A 9,913-nucleotide genomic window follows, 5' to 3' on the forward strand; every position below is an offset into this window, starting at 1 on the left:
TTTTTTTTTTTACTCCCTGGATTTTCTGGACTCACTGAAATATATTTATTATTGATAATATTAGTTGAAAAGGTATTAACAATTATTATTAATTTATTAAGGTTTGCATTGGCAAATACACAACAAATCAACAACTTGTATACCTTTTTGTTTTTTTCCTCATCATAACGTTTTGGGCTACAAGCTTCAGCTTATGCATTAAAAATATTTTGGTAAATATGAATTGTTTCTTGTTTGTGTGTGATTAATGTATTTATTTATTATATACTTAGGGTTAGTTAATTAGAACCTCAGGTGGTTGTTTTTTTAATTGTTTTTCTCCTCATGTGGTTGTTTTTTATTGTTTTTCTAAGTATTTTTAAGTATCTGTTTTATTTTATTTTATTATTTTATTTTGTTTTGTTTTGTTTTAGCATCACCAAACAATTAAGCGGTACTATATATATATATATAAATATAATTATGCCATGTGTTTTATTTATTTAATTTTTTTTATTTTAAAATATTTAATTTTTAGTATTCTTGTTTAATATAAGCAGCGTTATACTGTATACCATATATATGATAAAACTGGAATCATAAACCAGAACCAGAACTGTTGTCTTCCTTACAATTTTCATCGATTCACATTGTCTCACTCACTGGTCAGAACGTGGCTGTGAACCCGCTGAACTCATGCTATGAAAACATTAGCGTTCAAACCCAAAATCATTATGGCACACAGGAAAGAAACCACGAGTAGATGAATTCTGAGAGCATGAATGGACAGACAATGGCCATCAGGAGCAGAGACGTGGAAACTTCCACTGAGGAGTGAAAACACCCTGGTCAGAGGATCAGATTACTGGATGTCTAGTTCTAATCTAGTCTAGTTTAATTTGTTTCTGATTTTTCGTGTCCTGAGGAATTTTAGGACTAAACTGATGCGCCAAGAAACTATTTATCAAATGAATTTTCCTCTGAACTGGTTTGATATTCCCAGACAGTTTTCCAGACATGCACATCTCTTTTCATTGATATTCATGCTAAAGGCAGGCCGGTGCGAGTGGACACTTGGTGGCTCTTCCAGATGGAAGAAATGATGCTTTGTTTTTATAGTGGGCCTGGAATGCATCCAGATCTGTGGACATCTGCCAGATTAGCATATGAGATCCCACCCACCCACACTATCAATGTGTTGGTGGTCTGATGATCTCTTCATGGGTGTGAAAGTCTGCAAACGTTTTAATGATGCGGCCATTGTGAAGCTGTATCACAGTGCCTTCTGCTTTCACTCAATTTCTTTCAAATTTATAGAGATATGCTTTGGTAAACACACTACGGATCACAAGTTTGGACACACGTCATGTTACTCAAGAGTGTCTGTTATATAAAATAATATAAATATAAATTAATTGCAACTAAACTTCTTCAATACAGTGTAAATAGCACCTCATGCAGTTGTTATTTTGTTGTTGTTGTTGTTTCTCTAAGTATGTATACATATTTTTATTATTTTATTTTGACCTGACAGTGTCTAGCATGCAAACTTCTTCAATACAGTGTAAATAGCACATCATGCTATTGTTATTTTCTGTTGTTTCTCTAAATGTTTTGTTTTGTTTTGTTTTTTTGTTTTGAGCTGACAGTGTCTAGCATGCAAATATTTTTTGTTGTTGTTGTTTCTCTAAGTATGTATACATTTTATTTTATTTTATTTTAATTTTTTTTTTTTTACCTGACAGAGTCTAGCATGCAAACTTCTTCAATACAGTGTAAACAGCACCTCATGCAGTTTTTTTTAATCTATACCTTATTTTATTTTATTTTATTTTATTTTATTTTATTTTATTTTATTTTATTTTATTTTATTTTATTTTATTTTATTTTATTTTATTTTATTTTGTTTTGTTTTTTGCTGACAGTGTCTAGCATGCACGCAAACTTCTTAAATACAGTGTAAATAGCACCTCATGCAGTTGTTTGTATTGTTTTTCTAGGTATTTATTTTATTTTATTTTCCAGCATACATGTGATCTCCTTCAATACAGTTTAAATAGCACCTCATGCTGTTTTTTTCTGTTGTTTCTCTAAATGTTTTTTTTTGTTTTGTTTTGAGCTGACAGAGTCTAGCATGCAAAGTTGTTTTTTTCTGTTGTTTCTCTAAGTATGTATGCATTTTATTTTATTTTATTTTTTTATTTTTTTGAGCTGACAGAGTCTAGCATGTGAACTTCTTAAATACAGTGTAAATAGCACCTCATGCAGTTGTTTGTATTGTGTTTCTAGGTATTTATTTTATTTTATTTTCCAGCATACATGTGATCTCCTTCAATACAGTGTAAATAGCACCTCATGCAGTTGTTTGTATTGTGTTTCTAGGTATTTATTTTATTTTATTTTCCAGCATACATGTGATCTCCTTCAATACAGTGTAAATAGCACCTCATGCAGTTGTTTGTATTGTGTTTCTAGGTATTTATTTTATTTTATTTTCCAGCATACATGTGATCTCCTTCAATACAGTGTAAATAGCACCTCATGCAGTTTTTTTCTGTTATTTCTCTAAGTATGTATACATTTTATTTTATTAATTTTTTTATTTTTTTATATTGAGCTGACAGTGTCTCTAGCATACAAACTTCTTCAATACAGTGTAAATAGCACCTCATGCAGTTTTTTTCTGTTATTTCTCTAAGTATGTATACATTTTATTTTATTTTGTTTTTTTTTATTGTTTTTTTTTATTGACCTGACAGAGTCTAGCATGCAAACTTCTTCGATACAGTGTAAAAAGCACCTCATGCTCTTTTTTTCTGTTATTTCTCTAAGTATGTATACATTTTACTTTTTTATTAATTTTTTTTTTTTTTTGACCTGACAGTGTCTAGCATGCAAACTTCTTCAATACAGTGTAAATAGCATCTCATGCAGTTGTTTTTATCTGTTAAACTTTACACTTAAACTTTTATTAACTTATTTTATTTTCTTATTTTATTTATTTTTATATTTTGCTGGCAGTGTCTAGCTTGCACGCAAACTTCTTAAATACAGTGTAAATAGCACCTCATGCAGTTGTTTTTATTGTTTTTCTAGGTATTTATTTTATTTTATTTTCCAGCATACATGTGATCTCCTTCAATACAGTTTAAATAGCACCTCGTGCAGTTGGTTGGGAGAATGGACATGTTTTGACACCCATTCCTCATCACTCTTTTTTTGGTGTTTGTGAATTATGCAGTTGCTTTGGGAACACACAACCTGTCTAAAGTCATTTGAGCTTCTCTTGACCGTTTCCACCTGTCTAAAACATTCATAGGCTTCCTTCTTTCCCCGGTGTGAAAATAATCCCTCAAATGCTCTTATGTAAATACCACACCAATTCTTGGAAGATGCATATGCAAGACACACAAGACACATAAGCCCTGGGCCAGTTATCATCTATTAAAAAGGCCCCGGTGTAACCCAACACCAATGTAGGAATGCATTCAATCACTCCTATTGTGTTTGGTTACATACAGTTCCCTTTTGTGTGATAAGTGCACCCTGGCCGGAGAGATAACAGCACTGGCCTAAAAGCTCAAATGAGACACTGGGTGTCAACACCTCACCAACAGGATTCCTGCACAGATTAATCTTCTGGGTTCAGGGTCTATGTAGGTGGCAATCGTCTGGAAGTCGCTGTCTCTGAATATTTTGCTTAGAAGTTTCTCAAATTAATGTTTGACCATTTTGTTGCTTAGGCATAATGAAACTAGCCTGATACCTAATGAGATATCAGATACTGGTTTAGTGAAAAATATTGGGGGCAAACTGGGCAATGATCAGTAGGTGTTGCTTTTTCTGTGTTGTTTTTTGTTTGTTTATTTTGTTTTGTTTGTTTGTTTTTTTTGTGACCAAAATAGGTTTCCACACTCATGGAAAGCCTTTTTCAAATCTTAAAAAGTAATGTTTTTTTTTTTTGTCATATATATTTTCTGTTTGGTGTGTGTGTATTTTAAAATGTATGAATAATTTATTAACAAAAAATATTTATTTATTTTTGTAATGCAAAGTAAAATTTTATGCATTTTGATCTAGTATTCAGTATCACATGATACATCAAAAATCATTAATATGCTAAATTTAGTGCTCAAGAAACATGTTTTATTTGTATTATTTATATATATATATATATAAAATTAATATATTTTTTGACAGTAAAGACATTTATAAGGTCACAAAAGTTTTCTATTTCAAATTTCAAAGCTGCAAACGTTTTGTACATCAAACCCCTAAAAATATTAATCCACAAAATATTAATGTTGATGGAGCAGCAAATCAATATATTAGAATGATTCCTGAAGAATCGTGTGACACTGAAGACTGGAGGAATAGCACTAAATCTCTCAAATTATTTTTAAAAAGTAATTTTAAGCCTTTTTACAGTATTGCATCTTTATTTGTATCAAAAATGTCATATCTTTTTTTATTGCCATCACAGAATGTGTTGGGTCAACACAAGGAATGTTCTAGTTTCCAATATCTCCATCTAAAGATAAATCCACTGCAATCCTTGTGTACTTTTATCTGTCTTTCACTCTGTAGATCTCTCTCAGGGACTTCAGCCGACACATCCGAACATGCTTCCTCTGTGAGTAAAGCTAATTCGCGAGTCTGGGATTCAAGCCTCCCACTTGGAGAATAAGCGAGTGCAGTTTGTAATCATGGCCTACAGGTTTGTTCTAATGTCACCGTTTAACATTCAGACTTCACAGCTTCTGTTCTTTCCACGGTCTCTCTCATGCCTGGACTGTTAGTCAGGATGTAATGAGCACTATAAACCCAGTTAAAGGGTCACCATCTGAATAGGTAACATCAATTTTATGCCTGAGTTGCTGTGAGTCAGGATATGAAACCATAGGCATTGTGAAGCACAGCTTAAGTTAAAAGGGCAAGGCGGAAGTTGACGGAAGATTTGTCATCAGAGTTTATCTTTTCAAAGTGGGCCTCTTTTTAGGTGAGTTTTAAATTACAAATGACCACAGACGGTTTCAGTCATCTTAAACTATCATTCTATATTATATGTTATTTTATATATAATGTACAACACATATACAGTAATAGCCTACACACACACACACACACATTGAAACTTATATGGTAGTTAAATAGCCCCTATACCTCAGTAATCATGAAAAAAAGCCAGGAAATTTCAGTTTTGACAATATGGGACCTTTAAAACGACGAGCTGCACCTCAAAAATACATTTTAGATGGATACATTGTGAATTATGATCGAGATTGTAGCTGAATTCGCTATATTTTAAATAGTTTGACCACTGCAAGTCAAGTTGAAAGCATCGACTCATCTCATTGAAGTGAATGTTAAATTTATCAGTTAAATTGGAGACATTATTATTGTATCTGATTGTATTAGTCTATACAGAGTGATAGTAAGAGTAAAATGAGCAAATGATAGAAGCAGTTGAACACAAAACAGTGGGGACATTACAGTAGACATATACCCTTGATATACAATGTTATTAAAATCTATTAAATATCATTTACTATATAAATATATAAAATATTCATGTATTAAATATTACATTTACATATTTACATATTATATATAATTATAAATGGACCATTTAATATATGATTATTGAAAATTATTTAAAATATGACATATAAAAATGTATTTGCTATTTTTAAGATATCAGTTATTTATAATTATTATAATTATTGTGCTACATATATATGTATGTATATATTAGCGCTGTCAAACGATTAATCGCATCCAAAATAAACGTTTTTGTTTACATTATATATGCGTGTGTACTGTGTACATTTATTATGTATATATAAATACACACATATACAGAATATATTTGGAAAATATTTACATGCTTATACATTTATATATTCATATTCTTATATTATATATAAATATATTTAATATATAAACAACATATTTTTCTTAAATATGTACATGCACGTGTTTGTGTTTATGTATACATAATAAATATACACAGTATACACGCATATATTATGTAAACAAAAACTTTTATTTTAAATGCAATTAATCGTTTGACAGCACTAGTATATTTTGTTTCATTGTGTAAAATCAGTGTATACTTGAAGGCTTTTACCTTCAAGACAAAGGACAAATATATAGTCCAAAAGTGCTAAAATGGACATTATTTCCCCTGGATTAGAAAAGTTACTGATTTTTAGACAGACTAGCTGAAACTTCAGCCTGTATAATAGTTTCCATATGTAAGGCCTTACGCACCTTTAACAAGGTGTTAATTGCACATTTGTGAAGGGAAGCATTGGTTATTTCCATCTCGCTTTCTCTGTGGTGGGACACATTTTGTGCTCAAGTTCACACAGGAGTGGGCAGTAATTATACACGGCTCGCATGTGCAGTCAGCTATATCAAGAGAAGCACTGTTTCCCAACGCTTGAATGACGGCTGAATTCAAGTGCTACATTACAGTGTGCTCAGCCATGAAGCTCACCTCCCAGGACACTCCAAAAGAAAAGGTTAACAAGCTCATTTCCTAATTACAGTCCCAAATCATCAGTTTTCATGTATATTAAACTCGTCTACCCGTATTTTGAGAAGTCAGACTTTCGGAAGACGGAAATCACAACAGTGGGGTGATGTGTTAGTCTTGATCTTTCAGCGGTTTTTGGAGGGGCTTTAATCCAGAACAACTGCTCAGGACGTTAGGTGGTCGGGGGAGGCAGAGCTCATCTATTGTCCTTGAAATTGTTTAATTATCTCCTCAGCGGGGGTGTGAGGTCAGTCATAGAGGCATCAGAATCATGCTTGACACCATTCACTGCTGAGTCAAAGAGCATTAGTGGCAATCAGGACGTTAGGGACGTTTTGCTTTGGGGGCTAAAAATTCTAATTTCACGCATCATACGTTGGAGGTCAAATATTATAACGTATATTCATTTGCAAAAGTTGCAAATAAGAGCTTTGCCTTGCTGTGATTTTCAAATCAATTCTAAAGGATTGCTGGTGGAAGTCCTGACATCGTTCAAAAATTTGAATTTCTTTAAATTATATTTGGAATGTTTTGTCTGAATGGTTGTTATGGTGTTGCTATGGTGTTCTGAGTGTTTTTAGAACACAGTATGTGATTGGTAGCTAAATAAATAAATAAAACCCCCATTTTATTTTCCACCATGAGAAAAACTTTTAGATACAATTTAATGGAATATATAAATATATTTGTATGCTTTGAAGAATGTTGTTGGCCTATATGCTTAAAGTTTTTTTTTTTTTGTAATCTCTTTTTTTGTCATGACCACTGTGAAAATCTTTTCGATAAAAGAATGCAAGTATAAAATATTTAAAAATATCTTGAATATGAAGTATATTTATACTTAAAAGTATAAATGTATCTTTTTAAGAATTGTTTAATTTCTTGAAGATATATTTACAATGACTTATTAGTCTACTATCATGCATGGTTTAATATAAAATGTTTAAAAATATTTAATCACTTACCAAAAAATTTATTTTGCTTTAATTACATGTTTATTTTATTTTTAATTAATTGATTAATTAATTAATGTATTTTATATATATATATATATATACAGTGGGTACGGAAAGTATTCAGACCCCCTTAAATTTTTCACTCTTTGTTATATTGCAGCCATTTACTAAAATCATTTAAGTTAATTTTTTTTCCTCATTAATGTACACACAGCACCCCATATTGACAGAAAAACACAGAATTGTTGACATTTTTGCAGATTTATTAAAAAAGAAAAACTGCAGTGAAGGAGAAAGCAGTGGGACAGGAGACAGTGTTGTGCCATTTGACAGAGTTTCTGCCCACAAGGTCATGGATGCAACATGAGCCAATTGTCTATAAAGTAACCACTACATAATGTAATTGTGTTATATAGTTGGACACCCAGAAAGTGAAGTAACTCTCAGCCTGCAGTTACAGCAAGCAACCACTAGTAGTGCTGTGACAAAGCAAGAGAAGTTTGAATCCTCAGCACTGACACATGGAGCTCCATGCAGCTCTCTAGAAGAGCACATGCTACACCTCAGGCATATATGCCACAATCCTACTGAGAAACATTACATATTTACTTTCATAATACAGCAATGTCAACACCATTTTGCCATGATCGTCATAATATAAACTAATATCTACCAAAACTTTAGTCATTTCAGTGAGAATGTCATTCAACATATTAAAAAGAACAGGTGAAATCAATATTTTATTGCAGGTAATGACAGCATCAGTCCACATTTACTCAAAGCATCATATATTTAAGCATGCAACAATGAGACCCAGCAAACATCATGTTTTGTGTTTCACAGAAGAGAGCAAGTCATGCAGGTGTGGAGTAATTGATGACAGTGTGAGTTATGATTGTATGTTCTCTAGAGTCAGACGCTGGGGGTCTGTCCTCAAAAAGAGGGCGTCTTCCTCTTCCTGCGTTCACCAGGGCGGGTCGCCAGACCTCCCACCATCCACACCAATCCTGTGTGTGTGTGTGTGTGTGTGTGTACCTGGTATTTATCACGTTATGGGGACCAAATGTCCCCACAAGGATAGTAATACTAGTACATTTTAACCTTGTGAGGACATTTTTGAGGTCCCCATGAGGAAAAAAGCTTATAAATCATACAGAATGAGTTTTTTTGCGAAAGTAAAAATGCAGAAAGTTTCCTGTAAGGGGTAGGTTTAGGGGTAGGGTTGGTGTAGGGCAATAACACATACAGTTTGAACAGTATAAAAACCATTACGCCTATGGAGAGTCCCCATAAAACATGGAAACACAACATGTACAACATGTGTGTGTGTGTGTGTGTGTGTGTGTGTGAAGGAGGGAGGGAGGTGACGAGATGCCAGAAACGCTGCCTTATCAAAGCATCAAGAGGCCAAATATAGAGGCACACATCTACAAGTGGACACAGTCCAGATGTAAACAACTGGTAAACAACTAGACGAACGGCTAAATATCACCGCTCAAGCCATAATCATGTACTTCATTCGCATATCTGAGGATAACTAGATCATTGTGTAGCTCGGAATGGGTAAGGAAACTAGATAAACTTGTTAAAGGAATAGTTCACCCAAAAATTAAAATTCTGTAATTTACTCAAACCTGGATGTACATATATTGTTTTTTCTATCAAACAAAGGCAAAAAGGTCTGGCGGTTTTTTTCTATACAATATTTATGAAAATATATTTTTGTCATTAAAAATGTCATTAAAATAATGATAATAAATAATGACAGAATTTAAATTTTTGAGTGAACTATTAATTTAACTTGGCAGCCTTAAAATACTTCAACTAAAATAAAATTATTGAAAAATTTATACATTTTTATTTTATTGATTATATTTTTTGAAAATTAGAACAAAATACGTTAAAATGCGTTCAAATTATAAAAATAAAAAAAAATTCATATAAAAAAACGTTAAAATAAAAACAATGTGTAATAAAATTATACAATAAAAATGCATAATTAAGATTCATAATAATTATCATTATTTTTTAAATTATAACCAGTGTCAATTATATCATATTCAAAAATCTCAAACTGTAATAACCATAGTATAAATATTTTTAAGACACACAATCTCCATGACATAATATTTTGAAAATGTTATTATAATTATAACAAATTTTTTCTAAAATAGAAAAAAGAATTTATATAAAATATATAATAATTTTAGTTATTTTTATAATAATATTTGTATAACCTATGATAATTGTCTAAACTATAATATCCTTAGTATGAAATATCTTAATATCTTTAACACAATCTCCATGTCATAATAATATTATGAAATTGTTACATTGTTAAATATAATAATATATATGTAATAAAATGTATATAATATAATACATAAATACATAATAAAATATAATAAAAATATCCTTAGTAAGATATATATTTAAC

Source organism: Sinocyclocheilus grahami, unplaced genomic scaffold (genome assembly GCF_001515645.1).
Source record: "Sinocyclocheilus grahami isolate Dianchi unplaced genomic scaffold, SAMN03320097.WGS_v1.1 scaffold815.1, whole genome shotgun sequence".
NCBI lineage: Eukaryota > Metazoa > Chordata > Actinopteri > Cypriniformes > Cyprinidae > Sinocyclocheilus > Sinocyclocheilus grahami.